This window comes from Manis javanica, chromosome 5 (genome assembly GCF_040802235.1).
Source record: "Manis javanica isolate MJ-LG chromosome 5, MJ_LKY, whole genome shotgun sequence".
NCBI classification, from domain to species: domain Eukaryota; kingdom Metazoa; phylum Chordata; class Mammalia; order Pholidota; family Manidae; genus Manis; species Manis javanica.
Window position 1 is genome coordinate 125,877,105 of NC_133160.1, and position 26,621 is coordinate 125,903,725.

A 26,621-nucleotide genomic window follows, 5' to 3' on the forward strand; every position below is an offset into this window, starting at 1 on the left:
TAATGTATTTTTGTTTACAAGGTAGAAAAAAATAAATTTTGGGGAAAAGAAACAGAAAAATTACCTTGGAAGTAGAGTTATTTTCTTTTTTTCCCAAAGATAGAATTTGGATAATATGGTGGAAGTGTTAAGAAGGAACTCTTAAGTGCAATATAAATAAGCACATTTTGTTAATCATAGAGTATGTTTCTTTAAAACATGTTGAAGTTCCCATCTGACAATGTTTCAAGCAAGGAGCAGACCTCACTTTCTTGGATGTGATTGGGTGGTGAGTTGGCAGATCAACTGGTCTAAATGATTTCTAACGTGAATTCCAGTATCCAAACTGTGATGTTACTGATTTAATTTTTGTATTTGTCTAGGAGTGAGACATATGTGATCCCAGAAAGAGGATTTTCAGCATAATGATGGAAACAAAATTCCAAATTTGAAGAGACAAAGAGGAAACAACACATTTTTAGGTGAAATTGGTATAATAACTTAGATTAAAAAATGTTCTTAAATGAAAGAAACACTCAGTGGTAACTGTAGTGAGCTTCAGGGACAAGCTGTGCTGGAGTTGAGGAGAGACATGCATCTATGCAAAAGGGAAAGGTGATGGGGCTATGTGGGAGTGAGATCATTCAGAACACTACAGGCAGCGAGAGACTCAGATTCTGAACTCAATCGAAATTGAGTCAAGTTCAGCAATCATCTCTAGTTTGTTTGAGACACTTTATCATCTATTTGTTGAAATCAGGTTTAGTATTAACTATACTAATTTGGATTTTGATAAGAGCTACAGCATATTGGCTGAGAGAATAATTTGAAATGTCAGTAACCAAGCAGGCTCAGGAAATCTTTTTTTGTTTTTAATAATTTAAAACTGGGCTAAGTCCATACCTATAAAGTACCTCAATAAAAGCTGAACTTCTTCCATATATGAGATATATTTTGATATTTATAGAAGAAGATAACTTTAATGACTCCATATTTCATTGAAATATTAGTGTCCCTGAAACTAATTTACGTTCAACTCTTTTTTAAATTCTTCACACTGATCATATTAATATATAATTTCATGTTTTGTAAAATTCCAAATTTTGTAAAATTTCAAGTAATTTTAATTCAATCAAATATTGCTCCCTCTCTTTCATGAGTATGGTTATAACCACATTTTATCTCAATTCATTTTCACACTTTTATTAGTCACAGCTAGGATAATCTATATTAAAGTAACAAATGAACTGAAATTTCAGTGAGTGAAGATCACATAGATTTGTTATTCATGTTGTGTTAGTGCAGCCTTAGTGGCTCTTCTTGAAGTTTATCCTCATGCAGTAATAACGCAAGGTTCTGTGGTATTGCCTTCTTAAACACTTGCGCACTGGTGCCACTGCAGAACGGGAGGAGAGGGTGTATTTAGTAGGTTCTAAAACCAAGTCTTCAAGTACTGCATATGCTCTTCAAACGTGTCATTTGCCAGGAGTCTGTTACATAGCCTCAGCCCAACTGCCAACATCAAAGCTGGAAAATCTAATCTTCCTTCATGAAGAGGAAGAGGAAAATGAAATAGGAATTGGTAAAACACAGAGTGTGGTCTTATCTATGACACTTAAGGACATATTCTGGGAAACAAGGAAGGAAGAGAGGGCCAGGATGTTTTTGGCAAATGGGATTTAAAGGACAAGAGGTTGATAAGGGGAAAGCTGAGGAGTAAACTAAAATTAGGGAAACTTACTGATGAGAATCCAGCATCAGTTTCAGCCTAATAAAACAGAGAGGGAGAATTAAATGGATTACTAAAACTGAGGGACCAAAGCAGTTGTTAAAAAGTAATGTGTGTACAAGTAAGTGGAAAGACAAAGGTAAACATGTGCTGGGTCTGCTGTAGAGAACAGTTTGAAGTGGTAGACAGTATAATTTTCAAAGATATATTTGATGTTTTCCCTGAAGTGAAATTATACATTTCCGTGCTTTTGGGGTCTGGGAGGAAACTATAACTTAATTTAGCCAGTGAAATATGAATGTAGATAACAGGTGTTACTTCCACGTGTAAGTGTGTAATTATTAAGAGCCAGTATATAGTTTTTCATGACGTCCTTTCCCCATTCTCTGAACATCAAAGCTGTGCTGAGATACAGACTCTGTCAGCCTGATATTTTAAGTGATTGAATGAGCAGATCCTCCTTACCACCTGGTAAACATGCAGTGGGAGCTAGAAATAAACTTCGAAGTGTTAAGTAACTGTGATATTTAGTTCGTTGGTAACTGCAGAAGAGCTTATCCCCTCCTGATATAGAAATTGAAACCAGGAAAAGGGTTCTGATATATCAAAAAATTACATTATGTGTTTCATAATTGGGCAGTTACACAGGAAGGATTCTATTACTGGAGGCTAGAAAAAGCTCACTCATATTATGGAAGAGTTAAACATCCCTTGGAAACTTGGAAGGCAAATGAGGTAGTTAATATTTTGTACCTTTCAAGACACTGTGTATTCCCAGTTTTAATAATCAATGTGTGGGGTTATCATAGCCCACATGGCATTGAGCATCTAAAATCTAAAGCAAAGAACCTGGATTAATATTTTTAAAATGTGGCATATAATTAAAAACAATGTCCATAGAACTCTTGAGTCCCATATTCATTTAAGAAATATTTTCAGTACATACAAGTCTTTTTTGTGTATAGATAAACACGGGGTAAACTTTATGAAGTTAAATGTCCTATGAAGAGTGTGAATACCAGTGTGACCCTCGATGATGAGAGTCACAAGTATTGACCATCATATATCCAATGGAAATCAATTCAGCTTACCAAAGCCTTACCTTTTCAAAATGTGCAGAAACAGTCCTTTTTGTCTAGATAGACAGGATTATCACTGTATGACCTTAAACTGACCATTTTAATGATAAAGAACAGATTTCCCTTACTTCCTGGATTTATTACATCTGTGAAAGGAATTGGTTCTAGCCAGAAAACACAGGATCCTTCTCTGTCATTTATACGTTACACAAGGGCCTCTGACTACTTAGAATTCATGATAAAATTTCACATACTTTCATGATGATTTCTGAAATTCTGTGTTTGGCTAACTATGCATTGAGAGTACAGGTGAGTGCTTACATGCCTGTGTGTGTACGTGTATGTCTGCATGTTGGATATCCTTTGGTTTGGGGGTTGGTTTGAAATACAGAAATAATTTTAATTTTTAAAATTGATTTCCATGAACTTCGAGTTTGTCTTTCAGTTGCCTTACTTAAATGCTTTTTCCCTTTCTCTGTCTCTCTCCACCTCCAGCTGGTTTTACTTCTATTTTTAAAGAGCCACTTTTCTCCTTTCCCTTTGGTTTTTCTCTCCATTTGTTCCCAGAGATGTTTTACCTAACACCGTCTTTCTCACCCACCAAATATTCAGGAAAATGTTTTTCTTTAGAGGCACATGCCCTGGGCTCCTTACTTGCTAAAGTTTCCCCTTCTTTCTTTCTTATCTCTTGTGCATGCCTTGCTAGCCTGTCTGACACTGCCTTTTCCCCACCCACTTCTGCTTTGATCTTTACCATGTTCTTTTTGTTTTGTTTCTTTTTCCTTTCTGACAAGGAGGCAGTGTCACCTGGGGAAACATCTTGAGACTGGGACCCAGGGACAGATGCATTTCAGCCTGGCTTAGTTCCTGCTGCCTGTGTCATCTCGGGCAAGTACTTGGCCCTCTCTGAGGCTCAGTGTCCTTGGTGAAAATGAATTCATGATAGCCATCTTCTGAGATCGTTGCCAGCATTAGAGATAATGAAGGTAAAGTGCCAGGCCTGTCATCACACTCCATGTTAAGAGCTCCTGTCAGTCCTGTCCTACTAGGGTCACTGTACTCCCTAGTGTGGGTGCTCATTTTGTTGATTCATTTTTCCTTTTGATCTAGACCCTGCACAGCTGAGCTGGCTTCCACTTTAATTTGACATATTTGGGGGCAGTTTTTACAGAGAGAGCTTTAACACAAAGGTTATATTTAATCATCATTTAATTAAAAAAAAGCACTAATAGGTACTTGTCTTCTTCTGACTACCTTTATATTTTCAGACTGTGCTTCTGGCTCCCAGTAATTAGCTAAAACCCTTTTCTACCCTGAATCTACTTTTGCAATCAGATGAATATCCTTTTTCTGAAATAGTATATTATTCCTGTGTTGCACACTTTAGACCAGAAATAAATATACTTACTTTTCCTGTAATTATGATGACAGTATTTTTAACTAATTCCCAATGTTTACTTGACTATGGACATTATTGTGGATTTTCTTTTATTTAGGATTGGCTGCCTTCTTGCTGTATCTTCATGTGGCAGACATGGCAGAAGAGGGCTGGTGGCAGGAGAGCTGTCGTCTCTTCTTAAAACACCACTAATCTCATCATCAGTGCCCCACCCTCACTGAGTGAATCCACCCTCATGACCTCATCTCATCCTAATTGCCTCCAAAATACCATCAGATTGAAAGTTAGAGCTTCAACATAGGAATTTGGGGATGTATATATTCAGTCATAATAGCACTAAACCAATACCCTGTTAGTAGTGTGAAAAACGGGACCAGTCAAATTGATTGTTCTCAAGCAATCTGCTATAGTCCTAATGTTTGTTTCATTCACTCAAATTCATATACTAAAATCTTAATGCTTAATATGATGGTAATAGAGGTGGGGCCTTTGGGAGGCTAGCAGGTCATGAGGGTAGAGCATTTATGAATGGGATTAGAACACTTATAAAAGAGACTCTACAGAGCTCCCCAGCTCCTTCTACCATGTGAGGATACAAGTCTGCATCTGGGAAGATGGTATTAAGCTGACCGTGCTGGTACCCTGATACCACCAGACTTGCAGCCTCCAGAACTTTGAGACATAACTTTATGTTGTTTATAAGCTACCCAGGACATGGAATTTTGTTATAGCAGCATGAATAGACTAAGACACAATCCTCCCAAAGTCAAGGAATAGACTAAATTATTCAAACAGAGTTAGGATTCCTGAGACTTTCAAGCCATCTGCCATATTGAAGGCAATTCAACACAGGTATCCCAACAAGGTTCCAAGTTTGACAAGTGTCCAATAACTGTGCCAACATTTTCTTTCCAGGGGAGACACATATGCACTTAGGACTGTACATCTTATGTAGAAGCTAGGCCTTAGCTTTCTGCCCCAAGACCACAGTAGTTTTTCCCTAGAGGCAGCCATAAGAAGCTTTCATGTTCTTGTAAATAAACACTACCAGTAGATTATGCAGTCTTCTGTAACACTTTGAACCAGATCTCTCTTAGTTCCAAGAGAGATCCCCAGAGAGGTAACTAATTCATTAATTATACACACCCAGAAGGTGCTGGATCCTTCCATGGGAGTCATCAATTAGAAAAGGTATATGAAATGTGTCTTGGACTATGGTAAGCTATAGAGTTTCTGAAAGAAGGAATCTTTATTGGTTGTCTGTTCTAATGGCATTTCTCAGGTTTCCCTTCTACTTTGCTGACCACACTATCCCTATTTCTTTTCTTGAGCTCTCTTATCCTGCCTGCCCTTTCTACTTGGGGTCTCAGTAGGTCTGTAAGCTCTGTTCCTTTCCCACCACATCTTTTTCTCCTCCTTTTTTGTCTATTACTATGAATTCAACAACTACCCATATCCATACTTCATTTTTATCTTATACATCTTTCCTCAATTTACCCCATAGAGCCATCTGCCACTTTATATAAACATCTTAGTTAATTCCCACACTGACCTATAATTATTTTTCCTTATTTTATTGAGGTTAAAACTGAGGTCTGAAGAGGTTCTATAACAAAGTATAAAGCCTAATTTTGAACCAGTCTGTTAAACATGATGCTCTTTTTTCCATTTCTCTACTTATCTGTGTGGTTAACAAAAAAAAAGTGAGTAAGAATTACCCATCTTAAGACCTATAATGAGCATGCCATCCTTTATAGAAAAGTTGGAGTTTCTGTTCTTGGGTATAAGAGGTTCTATGAGAGGAACCTAGAATTATTTTCCAATGATTCCCTATTTCATGACCTCTGGTTGAATCATACTGAACTACTTATATTTTTCTGAAAAAAAAAATTGTCTTCTTGTTTCTTTGCCTTTGTACATTTAAAGTTCTTTGTCTGGAATGCCCATTTCTTCCTTATCAACCTAGAACACCTTTTTATACTTGGATGCTTCTTCTTTTCCCCAGTCTTGTAACTGCCATTTGGGTCAAGTACCTCCCAGTATATCCCCACATTAAAACATTTTTTAGATGATGTTTATATGTTTCTCCTGTACCAAATTTCACTAAAGAAAATGTAATGTAATCTTGATTTAATCATGATATAATCTTGACTTAAAGCCTAGACACTTACATTTTATTAAATAAATCAAATAGTCATGTTTTTGGCTTCTGGCTTTGGGACATGTGTTAACCATATTTTTGTTTATGTGATATTAAGCAAAGCTGTTATTTTTCTTTATATATGTTCACTTGGTAATAATGTTTATGCTTAAATTCTAAGTTTCTTAGCTATTAGTATTCTAGATGTACATATAATCATTTTCCTCTTTCTTTCCCCGTCTGTTTTGGTATGAATAAAATGAACAGACGCTGAACCAAGCTAGGATCCGCAAAGCATGATGGACTGGGCTTCAGACAGCGCCCCTGCCCCACTGCTCCTGCGCTGCTGGCCCCACAGACGCTGATGCGGAGATTGCATTTAATGTATTAGAGATCACGAGGCCATTATAAAAGTGGTAGGGGTTGGAAACCAGAGTATTTCCTCTGAGCTTGAAGCCAATTATTACTATAGAGAATCAAAGAAAGGATCTAGATCTAATAAAAATGCACTGGGTTTTCTTATTTCTAAGGGGTTCTTTCTACATTCTGCCTCTGGATAGACATTTGTTTCATGGCCATACAAGAGCAAATGCAAACATGAACATGGGCTCTTGACACTCTAGGCTTGCAATTTAATCCATTGCATTTACAATGTACTTCATCCAAAATATTTTTAACTTAGTCTTCCCAAACACACTCCTTTAACAAATTTTATTTCAAATGTGATAGGTATTTAGATCACACTGGAAATTCTCCAGATCTTTCCATTACAATCCTCAGTTAAGATTTTGAAAGCTTCTACCCAGACATGTTTCTACTATTGTATTATCTATACTAATAATAAGATATAAGAGTTTTTATTTCAAAATATTGCACTTGAACTATAGAACTCAAATGGTCATTTTTATGGTCATTGTTAGAATAAAATTTAGTATATATATATATATATATATAGTGTGTGTGTATATATACATATATATATATGACATTAAAGAAGCCTTATTAAATTTTTTTTTTTTTTTTTGAGAGGGCATCGCTCATATTTATTGATCAAATGGTTGTTAAAAACAATAAAATTCAGTATAGGGGGGTCAATGCTCAATGTACAATCATTAATCCATCTCAAGCCTAATTCTCGTCAGTCTCCAATCTTCTGAAGCATAACGAACAAGTTCTTACATGGTGAACGAATTCTTACAGAGTGAATAAATTCTTACATGGTGAACAGTACAAGGGCATTCATCACAGAAACTTTCGGTTTTGATCATGCAATATGACCTATAAACCATCAGGTCAAATATGAATATACATTTGATTTTTGTACTTGATTTATATGTTGATCCCACATTTCTCCTATTATTATTATTATTTTTATTTTTAATAAAATGCTGAAGTGGTAGGTAGATGCAAGATAAAGGTAGAAAACATAGTTTAGTGCTGTAAGAAGGCAAATGTAGATGATCAGATGATCAGGTGTGTGCCTATGGACTAAGTATTAATCCAGGCTAGACAAGGGCAGCAAGGCATCCACGGATGCAGAAGATTTCTCTCAAAGCAGGGGGGGTGAGGTTCTGAGCCTCACCTCTGTTGATCCCCAAATTCTCACCTGATGGCCCCCCTGCGACTGTGCCTGTCTTAGGTTGTTCCTCCCTTGAGGAATCTTACCCGTCTCTGGCTAACCAGTCATCTTCCGGGGCCATACAGGGAAATGTAAAGTTGGTAAGTGAGAGAGAAGCCATATTGTTTGCAAAGGTTAGCTTTTTACTTCTTTGCAGATTTATGCCCTGTGGCTTCTATGCCCAGCACTTGTCTCGAGGTATCTTTACCACCTGGAGGAATTATGATACTCGGTAAATTCGATATGAGGCACGAATTCTATTTAAGGTTTGTAATTAGGAAGGAAGAAGAAAAGCTATAGATGTAGCATATGAAGGAAACTTGGGAGGATTGATTATTTCTTTGACATATCTTCTTGTATAGTACCTTAAGTATGTATAGGTTTTAAACTACTAACTAATTTGCACACACATATTAACATAATAGGAATACGGTGACATAAACAAAGCAAATCTATAATTACCAGCCATCTCCAATGAAGCCAAGAAAACCATTTAGGCACCCTAGGCATTTGTGAAAATTTATCTATGATATGATGGATATTTTCCAACTGTACTTGAACCATCAGACAAATTAAAGCAGCCCATTTCTGGGATCTGTTCACATCCCATATGTTCTTTTAACCATAGATAGTCTATAGTCATGAGATTTTGGGGTGCTACAACTTGCACCCCTCCCAACTCCTGGTTGAGTTCCAACAGTACAGATCCAGTCAAATTCGTTGTCTCACTGTATGCACATGCCAGCCTAGACATCTCCCTCCTCCTTCTTATGGCAAGTCCAGGAGACGGTGGGCTGGATGCAGCCACAACCGCAGCATCGTCCGGATCCCTGTGGAGGCTTTTTGATGATCATCCCCCGGCACGAGTCCTCCAGAGAGTGCTGATGCCGGAAGCTCCTCCTCATATCGTATCTTAGTTCATTTTCTGGGTATCCAAGCTAGGCCTTGATCTTCTGCGTAGAAACAAACAGACCCTTTGCCCACACTTTGACATGCCCTCTATACCACTGTGCAGAACTCATTGGAGGTCAGCACACAGTAACTGCTTTTTTTTTTTTTTTTTTTTAATTAAGAGAAAGGAATATTATCAGAAAAGAGTACCTCCATAGCTGATCATCTGACACCCTTTAAGTGATCAACATTAAGGATATTTAAAGCATGCGTTGATCTTTGATTTACCAATAGTTTTATCCTGTTAAGGAGTAATCCCCCTTTTCTTTCTTTCTTTCTTTCTTTCTTTTTTTTTTTTTTTTAATTTTTAATCTACACTTACATGAAGAATACTATGTTTACTATGCACTCCCCTATATCAGGTCCCCCTAAACAACCACATTACGGTTACTGTTCATCAGCTTAGCAAAATGTTGTAGAGTCCCTACTTGTCCTCTCTGTGTTGTGCACCCCACCCTCTCCTTTCTCCATCGCGCCCATGCATGGTAATCTTAATACCCCGCTTCTTCTTTCCCCCCCCTTATCCCTCCCTGCCCACCCATCCTCCCCAGTTCCTTTCCCTTTGGTACCTGTTAGTCCATTTTTGGGTTCTGTAATTCCACTGCTGTTTTGTTCCTTCAGTTTTTCCTTTGTTCCTATACTCCTCAGATGAGTGAAATCATTTGGTATTTCTCTTTCTCCGCTTGGCTTATTTCACTGAGCATAATACTCTCCAGCTCCATCCATGTTGCTGCAAATGGTTGGATTTTTCCACTTCTTATGGCTGAGTAGTATTCCATTGTGTATATGTACCACATCTTCTTTATCCATTCATCTACAGATGGACATTTAGGTTGCTTCCAATTCTTGGCTATTGTAAATAGTGCTGCGATAAACATAGGAGTGCATCTGTCTTTCTCAAACTTGATTGCTGCGTTCTTAGGGTAAATTCCTAGGAGTGGAATTCCTGGGTCAAATGGTAGGTCTGTTTTGAGCATTTTGATGCACCTCCATACTGCTTTCCACAATGGTTGAACTAATTTACATTCCCACCAGCAGTGTAGGAGGGTTCCCCTTTCTCCACAGCCTCGCCAACATTTGTTGTTGTTTGTCTTTTGGATGGCAGCTATCCTTACTGGTGTGAGGTGATACCTCATTGTAGTTTTAATTTGCATTTCTCTGATAATTAGCGATGTGGAGCATCTTTTCATGTGTCTCTTGGCCATCTGTATTTCTTTTTTGGAGAACTGTCTGTTCAGTTCCTCTGCCCATTTTTTAATTGGGTTATTTGTTTTTTGTTTGTTGAGGCGTGTGAGCTCTTTATATATTCTGGACGTCAAGCCTTTATCAGATCTGTCATTTTCAAATATATTCTCCCATACTGTAGGGTTCCTTTTTGTTCTATTGATGGTGTCTTTCGCTGTACAGAAGCTTTTCAGCTTAATGTAGTCCCACTTGCTCATTTTTGCTGTTGTTTTCCTTGCCCGGGGAGATATGTTCAAGAAGAGATCACTCATGTTTATGTCTAAGAGGTTTTTGCCTATGTTTTTTTCCAAGAGTTTAATGGTTTTGTGACTTACATTCAGGTCTTTGATCCATTTTGAGTTTACCTTTGTATATGGGGTTAGACAATGGTCCAGTTTCATTCTCCTACATGTAGCTGTCCAGTTTTGCCAGCACCATCTGTTGAAGAGACTGTCATTTTGCCATTGTATGTCCATGGCTCCTTTATCAAATATTAATTGACCATATATGTTTGGGTTAATTTCTGGGGTCTCTAATCTGTTCCACTGGTCTGTGGCTCTGTTCTTGTGCCAGTACCAAATTGTCTTGATTACTATGGCTTTGTAGTAGAGCTTGAAGTTGGGGAGTGAGATCCCCCCTACTTTATTCTTCTTTTTCAGGATTGCTTTGGCTATTCGGGGTCTTTGGTGTTTCCATATGAATTTTTGAATTATTTGTTCCAATTCATTGAAGAATGTTGCTGGTAATTTGAGAGGGATTGCATCAAATTTGTATATTGCTTTCGGCAGGATGGCCATTTTGACGATATTAATTCTTCCTAGCCATGAGCATGGGATGAGTTTCCATTTATTAGTGTCCCCTTTAATTTCTCTTAAGAGTGACTTGTAGTTTTCAGAGTATAAGTCTTTCACTTCCTTGGTTAGGTTTATTCCTAGGTATTTTATTCTTTTTGATGCAATGGTGAATGGAATTGTTTTCCTGATTTCTCTTTCTATTGATTCGTTGTTAGTGTATAGGAAAGCTACAGATTTCTGTGTGTTGATTTTGTATCCTGCAACTTTGCTGTATTCCGATATCAGTTCTAGTAGTTTTGGAGTGGAGTCTTTAGGGTTTTTTATGTACAGTATCATATCATCTGCAAATAGTGACAGTTTAACTTCTTCTTTACCAATCTGGATTCCTTGTATTTCTTTGTTTTGTCTGATTGCCGTGGCTAGGACCTCCAGTACTATGTTAAATAACAGTGGGGAGAGTGGGCATCCCTGTCTGGTTCCCGATCTCAGTGGAAATGCTTTCAGCTTCTTGCTGTTCAGTATAATGCTGGCTGTGGGTTTATCATATATGGCCTTTATTATGTTGAGGTACTTGCCCTCTATTCCCATTTTGCTGAGAGTTTTTATCATGAATGGATGTTGAATTTTGTCAAATGCTTTTTCAGCATCTATGGAGATGATCATGTGGTTTTTGTCTTTCTTTTTGTTGATGTGGTGGATGATGTTGATGGATTTTCGAATGTTGTACCATCCTTGCATCCCTGGGATGAACCCCACTTGGTCATGGTGTATGATCCTTTTGATATACTGTTGAATTCTGTTTGCTAATATTTGATTGAGTATTTTTGCATCTACATTCATCAGGGATATTGGTCTGTAATTTTCTTTTTTGGTGGGGTCTTTTCCTGGTTTTGGTATTAGGGTGATGTTGGCTTCATAGAATGAGTTTGGGAGTATTCCCTCTTCTTCTATTTTGTGGAACACTTTAAGGAGAATGGGTATTATGTCTTCTCTGTGTGTCTGATAAAATTCCGAGGTAAATCCGTCCGGCCCCGGGGTTTTGTTCTTGGGTAGTTTTTTGATTACTGTTTCAATTTCTTTGCTTGTAATTGGTTTGTTTAACTTTTGTGTTTCTTCCTTGGTCAGTCTTGGGAGGTTGTATTTTTCTAGGAAGTTGTCCATTTCTTCTAGGTTTTCCAGCTTGTTGGCATATAGGTTTTCATAGTAGTCTTTAATAATTCTTTGTATTTCTGTGGAGTCTGTCGTGATTTTTCCATTCTCATTTCTGATTATGTTGATTTGTGTTGACTCTCTTTTTCTCTTAATAAGTTGGGCTAGAGGCTTATCTATTTTGTTTATTTTCTCAAGGAACCAGCTCTTGGTTTCGTTGATTTTTGCTATTGTTTTATTCTTCTCAATTTTGTTTATTTCTTCTCTGATCTTTATTATGTCCCTCCTTCTGCTGACTTTAGGCCTCATTTGTTCTTCTTTTTCCAGTTTTAATAATTGTGATGTTAGACTATTCATTTGGGATTGTTCTTCCTTCTTCAAGTGTGCCTGGATTGCTATATACTTTCCTCTTAAGACTGCTTTCGCTGCATCCCACAGAAGTTGGGGCTTAGTGTTGTTGTTGTCATTTGTTTCTATATATTCCTTGATCTCTATTTTGATTTGTTCATTGATCCATTGATTATTTAGTAGCATGTTGTTAAGCCTCCATGTGTTTGTGAGCCTTTTTGTTTTCTTTGTAGAATTTATTTCTACTTTCATACCTTTGTGGTCTGAAAAATTGGTTGGTAGAATTTCAATATTGTGGAATTTACTGAGGCTCTTTTTGTGAGCTAGTATGTGGTCTATTCTGGAGAATGTTCCATGTGCACTTGAGAAGAATGTATATCCTGTTGCTTTTGGATGTAAAGTTCTATAGATGTCTATTAGGTCCATCTGTTCTAGTGTGTTGTTCAGTGCCTGTGTGTCTTTACTTATTTTCTGCCCGGTGGATCTATCCTTTGGGGTGAGTGGTGTGTTGAAGTCTCCTACAATGAATGCATTGCAGTCTATTTCCCTCTTTAGTTCTGTTAGTATTTGCTTCACATATGCTGGTGCTCCTGTATTGGGTGCATATATATTTAGAATGGTTATATCCTCTTGTTGGACTGAGCCCTTTATCATTATGTAGTATCCTTCTTTATCTCTTGTTACTTTCTTTGTTTTGAAGTCTGTTTTGTCTGATATTAGTACTGCAACCCCTGCTTTCTTCTCACTGTTGTTTGCCTGAAATATGTTTTTCCATCCCTTGACTTTTAGTCTATGCTTATCTTTGGGTTTAAGGTGAGTTTCTTGTAAGCAGCATATAGATGGGTCTTGCTTTTTTATCCATTCTATTACTCTATGTCTTTTGATTGGTGCATTAAGTCCATTTACATTTAGGGTGACTATTGAAAGATATGTACTTATTGCCATTGCAGGCTTTAGATTCGTGGTTACCAAAGGTTCAAGGTTAGCTTCTTTAGTATCTTACTGCCTAACTTAGCTCGCTTATTGAGCTGTTATATACACTGTCTGGAGATTCTTTTCTTCTCTCCCTTCTTATTCCTCCTCCTCCATTCTTCATATGTTGTGTGTTTTGTTCTGTGCTCTTTTTAGGGGTGCTCCCATCTAGAGCAGTCCCTGTAGGATGCCCTGTAGAGGTGGTTTGTGGGAAGCAAATTCCCTCAGCTTTTGCTTGTCTGGGAATTGTTTGATCCCACCATCATATTTAAATGATAGTCGTGCTGGATACAGTATCCTTGGTTCAAGGCCCTTCTGTTTCATTGCATTAAGTATATCATGCCATTCTCTTCTGGCCTGTAGGGTTTCTTTTGAGAAGTCTGATGTTAGCCTGATTGGTTTTCCTTTATAGATGACCTTTTTCTCTCTAGCTGCCTTTAAAACTCTTTCCTTGTCCTTGATCCTTGCCATTTTAATTATTATGTGTCTTGGTGTTGTCCTCCTTGGATCCTTTCTGTTGGGGGTTCTGTATAATTCCATGGTCTGTTCGATTATTTCCTCCCCCAGTTTGGGGAAGTTTTCAGCAATTATTTCTTCAAAGACACTTTCTATCCCTTTTCCTCTTTCTTCCTCTTCTGGTATCCCTATAATACGAATGTTTTTCCTTTTGTATTGGTCACATATTTCTCTTAGTGTTGTTTCATTCCTGGAGATCCTTTTATCTCTCTCTATGTCAGCTTCTATACGTTCCTGTTCTCTGGCTTCTATTCCTTCAATGGCCTCTTGCATCTTATCCATTCTGCTTATAAATCCTTCCAGGGATTGTTTCACTTCTGTGATCTCTTTCCTGACATCTGTGATCTCCTTCCGGACTTCATCCCACTGCTCTTGCATTTTTCTCTGCATCTCATCCCATTGCTCTTGCATTTTTTTCTGCATCTCTGTCAGCATGTTCATGATTTTTATTTTGAATTCTTTTTCAGGAGGACTAGTTAGGTCTGTCTCCTTCTCAGGTGTTGTCTCTGTGATCTTTGTCTGCCTGTAGTTTTGCCTTTTCATGGTGATAGAGATAGTTTGCAGAGCTGGTACAAGTGACCGCTGGAAGAGCTTCCCTTCTTGTTGGTTTGTAGCCTTTTCCTGGGAGAATAGCGACCTCTAGTGGCTTGTGCTGGGCAGCTGTGCGCAGACAGGGCTTCTGCTTCCTGCCCAGTTGCTTTGGGGTTTATCTCCGCTGTTGCTGTGGGCTTGGCCTGGCTGGGGCTGTTCCTCCAAAATGGTGGAGCCCCGTTGGAGGGGGAGCAGCCAGGAGACTATTTATCTCCGTAAGGGGCCTCTGTGCTCCCTGCTGCCCAGGGGGTTAGAGTGCCCAGAGATCCCCAGATTCCCTGCCTCTGGTCTAAGTGACCTGTCCTGCCCCTTTAAGATTTCCAAAAAGCACTCTCCAAACCAAAACAACAACAGCAACAATGAGAGAGGGAACAGAAAGAAAGAGAAAAAAAAAAAGGAAAAAAAAGGAAAAAACAAGCGATTTTTTTTTTTGTTTTTTTTTTTTTTTGTCCTCAGGTGCCAGTCCCAGGCACCCGCTCACTGGTCCTGCTGCCCTGTCTCCCTAGCACCAGGGTCCCTGTCCTTTCAAGGCTTCCAAAAAGCACCCACCCACCGGTCCCGCAGGGAAGGAACGCTCGATATTCTTTGTCCTCAGGCACTGGTCCCAGGCACCCGCTCACCAGTCCCGCCGCCCTGCCTCCCTAGCACCGGGGTCCCTGTCCCTTCAAGGCTTCCAAAAATCACTCGGCAAAAAGAGAGAAAAAAAGGGGAAAAACGCGCGATTTCTTCTGTCCTCAGGTGCTGGTCTCAGGCACCCACCCACCGGTCCCACAGGGAAAAATGTGGGATATTCTTTGTCCTCAGGTGCCGCTCCCAGGCACCCGCTCACCAGTCCCGCCGCCCTGCCTCCCTAGCACCGGGGTCCCTGTCCCTTTTAGGCTTCCAAAAAGCACTCGCAGAAAAGAGAAAAAAAAAAGGGGAAAAACGCGCGATTTCCTCTGTCCTCAAGTGCCGGTCTCAGGCACCCGCCCCCCGGTCTCGCAGGGAGAAACGCGGGATATTCTTTGTCCTCCGGCGCCGTTCCCAGGCACCTCCTCACCGGTCCCGCCACCCTGCCTCCCCAGCAACGGGGGCCCGTCCCTCTAAGGCTTCCAAAAAGCGCTCGCCAAAAAAAAAAAAAAACCGCTCCGGTTTCTCTCCACCCGCCGGGAGCCAGGGGGAGGGGCGCTCGGGTCCCGCCGGGCTGGGGCTTGTATCTTACCCCCTTCACAAGGCGCTGGGTTCTTGCAGGTGTGGATGTGGTCTGGATGTTGTCCTGTGTCCTGTGGTCTCTATTTTAGGAAGATTTTTCTTTGTTATATTTTCATAGCTCTATGTGTTTTTGGGAGGAGATTTCCACTGCTCTACTCACGCCGCCATCCTGGCCCGGCAGTTAGATTTTACCTGGCTTTGAGATTTTCAAGTGGTATTTTAATAACAATGCAGATATTTACTGGAGAGTTTTTTTAGGTACCCATCCATTAGGAACTGTATCCTAGAATACAGAATAAGTAAGGTTGAAGAGCAGCTAGTCCTGAGAATTTGATTTGTTGAGAAGATGGAGGAACTACACACCAGGGGCATGCCCAACTTTTCTATCTTTTGTAGCCTGTTCCAGGGCTGTTTATAGCATGCGAGAAATCATCATGTCCCAGCTGGCTGCTCCCTAAACCAAGCCTCTATTACCTTAGTGAGAATGGAATTTTTGGCTACAATATTTTTTGAAAATATAAAAAATATTTCAGGTTTTGGTGAGAAAATATTGCCTCTAAAAGTTGTTAACAATTCATTTATATATATATTTTTTTTCAAGGATTTGAGCCTATTGATGCTATTGTTATAGTTACTGAATATTGAATATAAATGTTACATCTTTAGTTTTTTTCTGAACATAGTAAGGCTAAATATACATAATTCTGATTTACAAATATGAATTAAATGCTTACTGATATTAAAAAATGTTTATAATAAAAAATCCAAAAGCTATAATAAATGAATTTTTACTGAAGATTTTATGTAAAAATTAGTTACTATTTTTTTTCTTATGTTTTACAGAGAAATTCCTAGTATCATATGAACATTAGGGCCATAATACTATGGCCCTAAAATGTGATTTCACATAGGCCAAGATTTTTGTCTGCCTTTTTCACTGTTATAAGCTAAAGGGTCCAGAAAAATACTTCATATGTAGTACTCAAAAAATATTTGTTGAAATAATAAATAATCACTTATTGACAATCAGGCCAATGGACATAAAACTTTGGAATTCAAACCCTGTCATTCAACATGATTCCCTTTGCTCTTTATTAACTATATAGTCCTACAAAGAAATAGAGATGACTTCATTTGAATTCAAGGGAAAGAGGGAGTAAAGAGATAGTTGACAAGGATTGCTTTTCCTGGGGACAAAACAATAAGAATAAGAATGCTTTTACAAGATAAAGTAGGTAGATTCTGTTCCATTTTGAAGTTAGATTGTTGTTTTTCTGTCCTGTTTTTTCCCCATACAAGCAGCAAAATAATGAAGTAGAAGAAAAATTGGAGTAAATATTCAACTTCTCTTCTGGAATGGCTCTGAGGTCAGAGGTTGGAAATCCAATCTTAAAAGCAAACCTGAATGATCCCCTTTGGCCAATCACTCTTTGGTTTGATTACCTCCCCCTTTGCATTTTCTCCACCTCCCAGCCACTCCCTACCACCATCTCACCCACCAAAATGCATCTAGTCTTCACTTAATTTCAGACTCCTTGAGAACTATCTTTGATTTTGAATAGGTAAAATTATTCAAGATTTAAACCTATCTAAATTTAGCCAGAGATTCCTCCACTTTGACAAGTCTAGGAATCCTTGGGAAAATGTTAAACAGCTCCTGATTTAGTGAAGATGACTTAGAATGTTAGTAATTGGGTGTAAAACAAAAGTTCAACTGCTATTGATGTTTAGATACCTTTCAAGATGATGTCCACCCAAACTGTGAAGATGTTTAAAAGGGTTGCCTGGACATTGGGCAAAGGTTCTATTTCCTTTTAACAATGAAACTGAAACATCAGCAAAATCTGCTATCTCCTGCAGCTTGAAATCTGACCAACTGTCACAAATCACTGTTTCTTTAGCCTGACAAAAATAAAACACCCTGAGAAACCCTGTTTTGTAGTTATCTGGTAAAACAATTACTAGAATAATGATGTTTCATAGGGGGCAATGAACATGCCAGCCTTGTTTAAACTCTGGAGTGCTCTATACATGTTAGCTGTTTTCATTACCCATAATTGAAGTTATCATGAGTCATTGTTTTGGGGGCTGGGTGAGAAAGTCTTTACTTAACTCATACTTCTTTTTGTATTGGCTCAGCAAGTATATCTCATGGACATTATTAACTGGGACAGCTTTCTGGAAAGTGTCCTCTCGTTTGCAGTGTCTTTGTGGAAGACTTCTTAAGATTACATAGTTAGTTTCAGAATGTGACATTTTAGTTGGGAAATTAATTATTTGTGAAAAAAGGTCACTGTGCAATGTATTATTGAAAACACAGAAGATGATGCAGTTTGCTGTCTTTCTCTTGAAATAGTGATTCCTGAATATTTTAATATTAATCGAACCTGGAGTTTGTCACAGAAAGAGTTCAGAAACTGGAAAAAGAGAATTGGAGTCTAATGAGGAAACGCTAGAAGGCATGCTCATGAGAGCCAATTGGAACTTTAACTGACAAGAGTCTCAGTGCCTGTTCTGTGTGTCAATACTAATTCATATATTCATGCCTTGGCTTGCAAGAGGACAGAGAAACAGCCTCCTCTTCCTAGTCATTCTCATTTTACTTATCTCTGTGTGTCTGTTTGTACATGTGTGTGCATGTGTGTGTACTCCAAAGCAGTCATTTAGTATTTCAGTAGGCACACTGACATTTTTAGATACAAAAAAGTCTGTTTATGGTATAATAGCAGTTGAGAGTTTTCCATCCAGCCCCTCAGTCCTTGCTTATCAATTTTTTTTTTTTTTTTTACTGTAAATCTCCACTCTTTAACAGCTACTAAAAAAAGGTGATTTCCCCAGCAGGAAATAATACAGACTGAGGGGGAGAAACTCTGTTCTATGTGATCCTCTCCGATTGACATCTGGTTAAATGACTTAGCTCCAGGAATTTCTGCTGCCTCGTCAGCAGCAGAATGAACATCAGCCTATGTGATAAGCAGACTCCATCACCTAAATTTCTATGAAGTTATATATATATGAATTATGCTCCAGATATATGAAGAAATGCACTTAACATGATCTCATTTTTGTGCTAAGTTTGAGAATACATACACATACACAAACACTTGATGTTTTCTAGAATAGTTTCATAAGAATATTCCATTTCCTTAAAATTATTCTGAAATATTTAATTTGTAGACTGTATTAGAAAGCAGAGCAAATAGTGGAGCAAGCCAAGGCTTTTGTCCAGTATGAGATAATTTCCCTTCAAATCTATACTGTCAGTGCTGTATTGTACAGTTTGATAAAAGCACCTTACAGGTCTGTAGCGATTATATCACTTTTCTAAGAGTCTTTCATGTGCTTTGAGAATAGAGCCCTCAAATGAAAGGACTCAGCTTTGTTGCAAACCATGATTCCCCACTCATTTCTATACTAGGCCACGTTTGTACGTATGGACTATTTTCTGCAGCTATTTCCTTAGCTGATTCAGGTTGCTATAACACAATACCACTAATTTACAAGCAACGAAAGTTTATCTCTCACAGCTCTGAAGGCTGGGAAGTCCAAGATCTAGATGCTGGCAGATTTGTTATCTGGTAAGGGCCAGCTTACCGGCTCACTGCTGTCTTTTCACTGTTTCCTAACATGGCAGAAGGTGCAAGAAGCAATCTGAAGTTTATTTTACAAGGACACTAGTCTCACTCATGGAAGGCTCTGCCATTATGACCTAATCACCTCCTAAAAGTCCCCATCTTTTCCCAAATACCATCACATTGGGGATTACGTTTCCACATAGGAATCTGTGGGAAATATATAAATTTAGTCTATAGCATCTATTAAGAAGACACTTTTCCAGATAGGCTGTCACTACCTGTGCAATGATGCCATCAAGGAACTATTCTGCCACCTTTAGCACAGCAGCTTCACCAGCAGGCATCACTCAGAGGATGCATGGCAGGGGTGGGGTGGGCGTGGAGAGCCAAAGACAAGCAGCAGGACTGTTTCCTTTGGCCAGAGCTCACATGGCCATCAGGGAAGGAGTAGAATTTTTATTTTTTTAACCTCTAAGAGTAAATGTGGGCAACTTTCTATCTTCCACAAGTCAAATGCTTTTGTTCTCTTTGACATTTTTTGAGCTATTACTCCTCTAGAAAGCAAGCATTTGCCATTTTGTAGGAATGCTCCAGTAAAAGCTGAAAAGTGGTAATGAAAAATAGCACTTATTTATCATAGTTTCATACATTGACATGTACTTATAGTTTATAAAATTATAACATATTTGAGGAACAAAAAGAAAGAAATGATTCCATAATATTAGAAGTGGTTACCACAGTGGGACACAGAGGACCAGCATGCAAGCTGGGGTCATCTGTTTCTAAGGACCTACAGTGCAGGAGTGCCATTCTGTGTCCTTTCCCCAGAAAAGCTCTGGCTGCAGTCTAGGAACACTGAAGTACGTGCAAGCCGATGAGAGTTTTATATTCATAAGAACAGAGAACAAGATTCATTAATGTACTTACAAGATCTAAAAAGGAGCCAACGATGTGTCTCTTATTTCCCTGCTGAGAAATCCATCAGCTTTCTTTGTTCAAGAGCTCAATTGCCAAAAACCTTTTCTGTCTATTCCTGAATGTTAGTTCCTCAGCAGTGATCAAAGAATAACAGTTGGAAACATTTTCCTAAAATATTTATCCTGTCGATTGTTATTGTCAGAGCCTTCAGACATTTCTTAGCTTCTGTGTTACTTTTTAGTATAGCATATTTTCAGAGTATGCTATGTCTGAGAAGACCAGTGAAATTTAAGAACAAAGATTTTTGAACCTAAAATAAACTTAAAGACAATTTCTTGCAAGCTTTCCTGCCTTCAGGCAGGCAAGTTTATATTATGCTTATTTTAAGGAAGTTATCCAACATCCAGTATGACTTTAATCAGTGGTTTATAAAAAAGAGGTTCAAAATAGTGATGAGAGGAAGTGACAGGACTCAGTACAGGCAGTCCAATCAGCAAAGGGACAGATACTGGGTGTCCAGGAAGGGAAGAGCTTAAGAGTCAGAGATTTTGCAAGTCCCCTTAAAGAAGGGTGTCATCAGTGAGGCCTGACAACAGATGAACTGGTATTGTGTGTTGCATGAATCGTGAATGACTGGAGGGAAGGAGGGAGGGAGGGAGGGAGGGATGGATGGATGGATGGATAGATGGGTGGGTGGATGGACAGATAGACAGACAGAAGGGAACTCTAATAAGCAGTAAATTCAAGAGCAGATCCACATTTCAAGTGCCAATTTCTGAGAATTTATCTAACTGAAGTTCAAACAAGTAGCAATAAGACAGGGACCTACTCCTCAGACTATTCATTTGTTTTTAGCTATAGGCCTTCTAAGACTTCTGAATTCAGAAGAGTGATACAGAGACATGTCCCCTGTTCTAATACAGAGCACCAGTTCTAATAAATGAATTTCTGTCTTGTTCTTGGGTTCCTATCTGGAAACAGGAAATTAAGAAACATCCAATTTCCAATACAAGAAAAATCTGCAAGAACCATTTCATCTGAAGGGACGATATAAGGATGTTAGAAGGGGATACAAAGGCAAAGACTATTTTAACCCCACTTCTGACTCAGCTGGCAATGCTTCTCTAAGTTAAGGATAATGACCAGAAAGCTGGGGCTTCCCAGGGCAACAAGCAGAAATGCTCAGACAACAAGATTAATTCAAATTAGGATTATCACTACACTTGACTCAGAGTCACCTGACCGACTCTTTTCCAAATCATTATTATTAGTTTTTTGGTCAAGTTATCCAATGTGCAAAGTTTTAAAATTCAAGAAATTTTACAAGTTTATAACAGCAGCAAGAAGCACCACGTGCCCTGTCCCTCCCCACTTCAGATTCTAGTTTCACAGTGACAGCTATTATAAATGTTTCTCCTAGGTATCACCTCCATATTTCTAAATAGAATGTTTACATGATATTCTGTAAGAATGAAATCTTAGTTTTAGGTATTATCTACTGACTTTCTACCAGAGAAGATGAGGATGGTCTTACACCTGACCAGCACTTCTCACATGCATTAGCCTTTTCTATACCCTCCCAACACAGTTCATATAGTAAAGTTATTATTCCACACATGCCATTATCTCTATGTAATTCTTGTTTACAATTGAGCATATTAGCATACAAAAATAGCATTTCCTTTCTTACACAACTTTTATTTTTATGAAGTTAAAGATTGTCTAATTCATTTGTTCAGTTTTCTGTACTCCTATTAGGAATTTATTCTCAGACTCAGGAGTGTAAATCTTTCCTCTACTGCTTTTTAAAACATTTCATTTTCATTTTAGTTTCACTTCTCTGTACACCATTCCTTTTTGGAATCTTCTGTCCCCACCCCAATAAGCCATGGTGTCCTCTGAGTACTCCACCACCACTGGCAAGACTCCCTTCACCTCCCTCCTGGGTTAAATCTCTCAGGTTTTCAATTTCATAACATCTTCTTTCTTGATTACCTCACTTTGAATATGTTCTTTGGAAAAAAATTGGTGGTCAATAAATACTTTGAGACCTTGCATTAGTACAAATTTCTTTCTTCCATCTTTGATTGATAGGATGGCTGAAACAGTAGTCTAATTTGGAAATTAATTCCCCTTATATCTGTCAAGGCATTACTCAACCGCCTTCTGGCTTCCAGGGCTGCCTTTGTGAAGTGGAACACAGTTCAGATGGCTTGCTATTCTGTGAGATGTGTTTCTCTGGAAGCTTTCATGATTCTTTATTTAAACTTTGTTTTTTGAAGTATCACTATGATGTGCCTTGGTGAGGAGTTCTCTTCATTCCTTCGTATATTAGTGTGCTAGAGCTGTCATAACAAAATACACAGTGGGTGGCTGAAATAACAGGGATTTATATCTCACAGTTCTGGAAGCCAAAAGTCCAAGATCAAGGTGTCAGCAGACTTGGTTCTTCTGAGGCCTGTCTCCTTGGCTTGAAGCTGGCAACCTTCTTAATGTGTCCTCACATGGTGTTTCTTGTGTGGAAATGCATCCCTAGTGTCCTTCTGTGTGTCCAAATTTACTCTTCTTATAAGGACACCAGTCAGATTGGGTTGGGGTCCATACTAATAGCCTCATTTTAATTTAATTACCTGTTGACAAGCTCAATCTCCAAATATGACCATATTCTGAGGTACAGTGGGTTAGGGTAGGGATCCAACATATAAACTTGGGGGTAACACAATTTAGCCCAAACACTTGGGATTCTGAGCTATTTTCTTGAATTATTTTTTTATAATTTATGCTACATGTATTTTCTCTGTTCTTTGTTTTTGAGAATTTTATTATTTGGATACTGGATTTCATAACTGACCTTCCAATTCCCTATTTTTTCCCCCTAATTTCCCTCTTTGAATTTTTATTCTTCTTTCTAATAGAGTTCTTTAGCTTTATTTTTTCACATTCATTTGATTTAGTTTTACTTTTTAAGGGATGTTTTACCTGTAAGTTCTTGTATGAACTTTTCTTGTTTCATTCAGTTTAATCATTTCCCTTATCCCTGAAATACATTGATATAGCAGGATTTCTCAAAAGCATTTTCCTCTGTTCTTTGCATTTTTCTATCTTTTTCTCTCTTATCTATCTCAGAGATTTTGCTCAGATGTATGTTGATCTTCAGCTGTTCATTTACATTTTAGAGTAAGGCAACTTAGAGCTGACTGGAAGCTTTTGGCCTAGGGCAAGGCTTATCAGCTGGCCAGTTTCACAACTAGATGTGGGGAAGCCCAGAGTGTTAGTATTTGTAGATTATTTCTTTGAGGCTTGTTTTCTCTAGAAACAAATTCTCCAATATCTTGCCTATGGGATCTATGCCCATAAGCCAGTGTTCCCAGGGTCTTGTGGAATGGGTGACTAGGTACTCTCCAGTTACCAGACAGGCATTTTATATCTTCCTCCTTTGAGTTGGGACTCCTGTCCTCAGCTCTTGGTATTCTTTAGGTCAGAGTTTCCAGGGTTCAATCTCTTGACAGTTAACCCCATTCTTCAGTTTCATGAAACTTGATCTGGGAAATTGCTTCATATAAAGGTTTTCAACCCATGCTACTCATCTTTGTCCCTGTTATTTTGGGCCTTAATAGCTTTTTTTTTATGTCATTTTAATTAGGTTTGTGAAGGAATGGAGGAAAACATGCATGCTTAACCCACCACAGTTAGTCAGGTCCCAGTTAAAGACAAGAGTGAGTCCAGAGCAGTGATTCTCAACCAGGGGTACTTGACAATGTCTGAGGATACTCTTGGTTGTCATGACTAAAGGGGACTCTATCCTAGTGCATAGAATCAGGGATGCTGATAAGTTTCCAACAATGCACTAGATTCCCCACCCAACAAAGGATTATGCAGCCACTTAGAGATTCAGAAAACCCACTCTAGACAAGATTTTAAGAGTTTTCCTACAGGTAGAGTTTAAAGTTGTCTAAGAATTCCAGCATTTGAATATGAGCAGTCAGATACATGCTAAAGTCTGCAGGAAGCAGCGCAAGTACTTGTATGCAAAAGATGGAAATAACTGCACCTCTGACCATTTGTTTAAAGTATAAATATTTTGACTAACATTTATGCTGAGATGACATTTTTAATGAAGAAATTAACACAAAAAATGTGTACATGTTTTTCTTACTGTATCTAGGAAATTGAATCTACCATGGTGGTTCTCAACCCTGTATATACTTTCTTTTAAAACTAAAGCTATCCTCATTTTTTGAGGACTTTTTGAAATATCTGAAACAAGTTATTTACTGTCCTTTTAACACATAATGGCTGCTTAGCAATGGATCATCTATCTTAATTTCTTTGACCTTCTGTTTAGTTTTCTTCAAAGTAATCCTACTCCTTCCTTGCATAGATAGTATCTGTTTCTTACCACCACAAATATTGATAACCTCTTCCAAATGAGCTTTTAAAAGTGAATTAAAATAATCGACATATTTAATGACATTACAATGCTATGGAAACTGAGGACTTTAAGAAGGTATTTTTAATTTTTTTGTGATCTTTAACTTCACTTTAATGAAGACTTTAGAATAGAAAGTCTAAACAGAAAAGCCTAAACATATAACGATATATAAAATTTTTTAATACCCAATATGCTACATAGTGTTTGGCTACAATAGCATTTTAGGTGAAATTTATTTAAAAATTTCTATGCACAAGGCAAATTACATGAAGTAATTTAATTAATCTAAATTAATTGAGCTATTTTACTCTGCGTATGTGGTAGTTACCATTTCAAAAATGAAGAAATAAAGGCATAGAAAGAATCATTACATTGCCAGAGGTCATACAACTTTAATAACTTAATCAGGATCTAAACCCAAAGAGTCTAAGTCAGGAGACTATGTTCTTATCCATTTTGCTACCACCTGGCTGAAGAGCTTTATAAATGTTTAAGTGCATGGAATAAAATTGATGAGAAGAAATACAGTGAAAAGCTGTCCCTGTTTCTTTTAAATATTGTGTATTTTATGTTTTTTCTTTATTGAGTATTTTATAATTATATAATGGAAACTAATATGGTTTATGCCATTACTACATTAAAAATTGCACATCGTTTGTTCACTTGAAATATGTATGCAATATAATTTTCTGCACGAATATTCCTTCCTATATATGCTTATCTTCAAGGATTTGCATCAACTGCTTGTAGACATACATGTACAGATATAGATAATTAATTAACTTGGATTGATTGATTTGTCATTAGGATAGCCCTATCATTTTCATATTAACTGTACTCCAGCTATTAAAATTAATGTAACTCTTCTCTCATAATGGCCAGTATGGAAAGTTTATGACTGGATTTCTAATACTCTTCCATGCTAAAAACCCAGTGTTCTTAGGCTGCCTCCCCATTTTTGTCACAGTTTGGTAGAAAGGGAAGAAGGTTTGGGGGTTGAGCCTGAGGTTCAGTGTAAGGACTCTATTTCCTAGCTCTGTAATCTTCAGCAAGTTGAATGTGTCTGAGTTTCAACTTTTCTCACTTTTAAAATGAGAATAACACCTGACAGTGTTGTACAGAAACTAAATTAAGTAGAATAGGTAAAGGGCGCAGTCTAAGTCTTCGGCAAGATGTATCTGTATCTACTCCCTTCTGTGGTCCCCCAGACCGACCGCCACCACTCGTCAAGCTAAGTTACAATCTTGCACCAAAAAGGTGACCAGATTCCTCTAGTCTGTTGTTAACTCTGTTCTGCCAACAATCTTGGGCAAGAGGATACAAAGATGCCCACTTTTCAGGAAGCTCTACAGGATGGGATGAAGATGGTACAAAATTGTCCTAGGGAGTCTAGGGGTAGGGTATCTAAACATGCTGGTGTTTCAGAGTCTCTCTGGGTAGTTTCCCCATCCTTATTCTTAGGGGTAAATACAGAAACATAATAAAAAGTATGCCCAGAAGAAATAGATAATTTGCTTGCTTTTTTTTCTTGTACTTCCTTTTTTAAACTAAGAAGTGTTTAGCTTTACCCCTTAGGGGAACATTTTTCTTTACCATAAGATCCTCAGCATATGCTCTCTGAAGTCTGTTATATAAATTATCTTTCCAGAAGCACAGGGCTTTATTTTTCTCATTTTCTCAATTGAATTAAATGTCCCATAATTACCTTGAAACCAGTCTAGTATTTTAGAGGCTTTTAAAACCAGAACCAGAGTGAAATTGAAGTCTTGGGCCCTAAGCCTTTAACTATAAACTCTGCTCTGAAGGCAAACCCTTGGCAGACCAACTTCTTCACCTGGTTACCGTGAAGGCTCATGTGCTCAAAATTGGTCTATGTTTCCTCTAGATTGAGAACCAACTGACCTATAGACACATGGAAGGTAGAAACATAGCATCAAGTTTTCCCAGATAGGACAAAACCTGAGGAAATTTCTAATCTTTAATTCTTATTTTATAGGAAAAAAAATGTTACAGCAA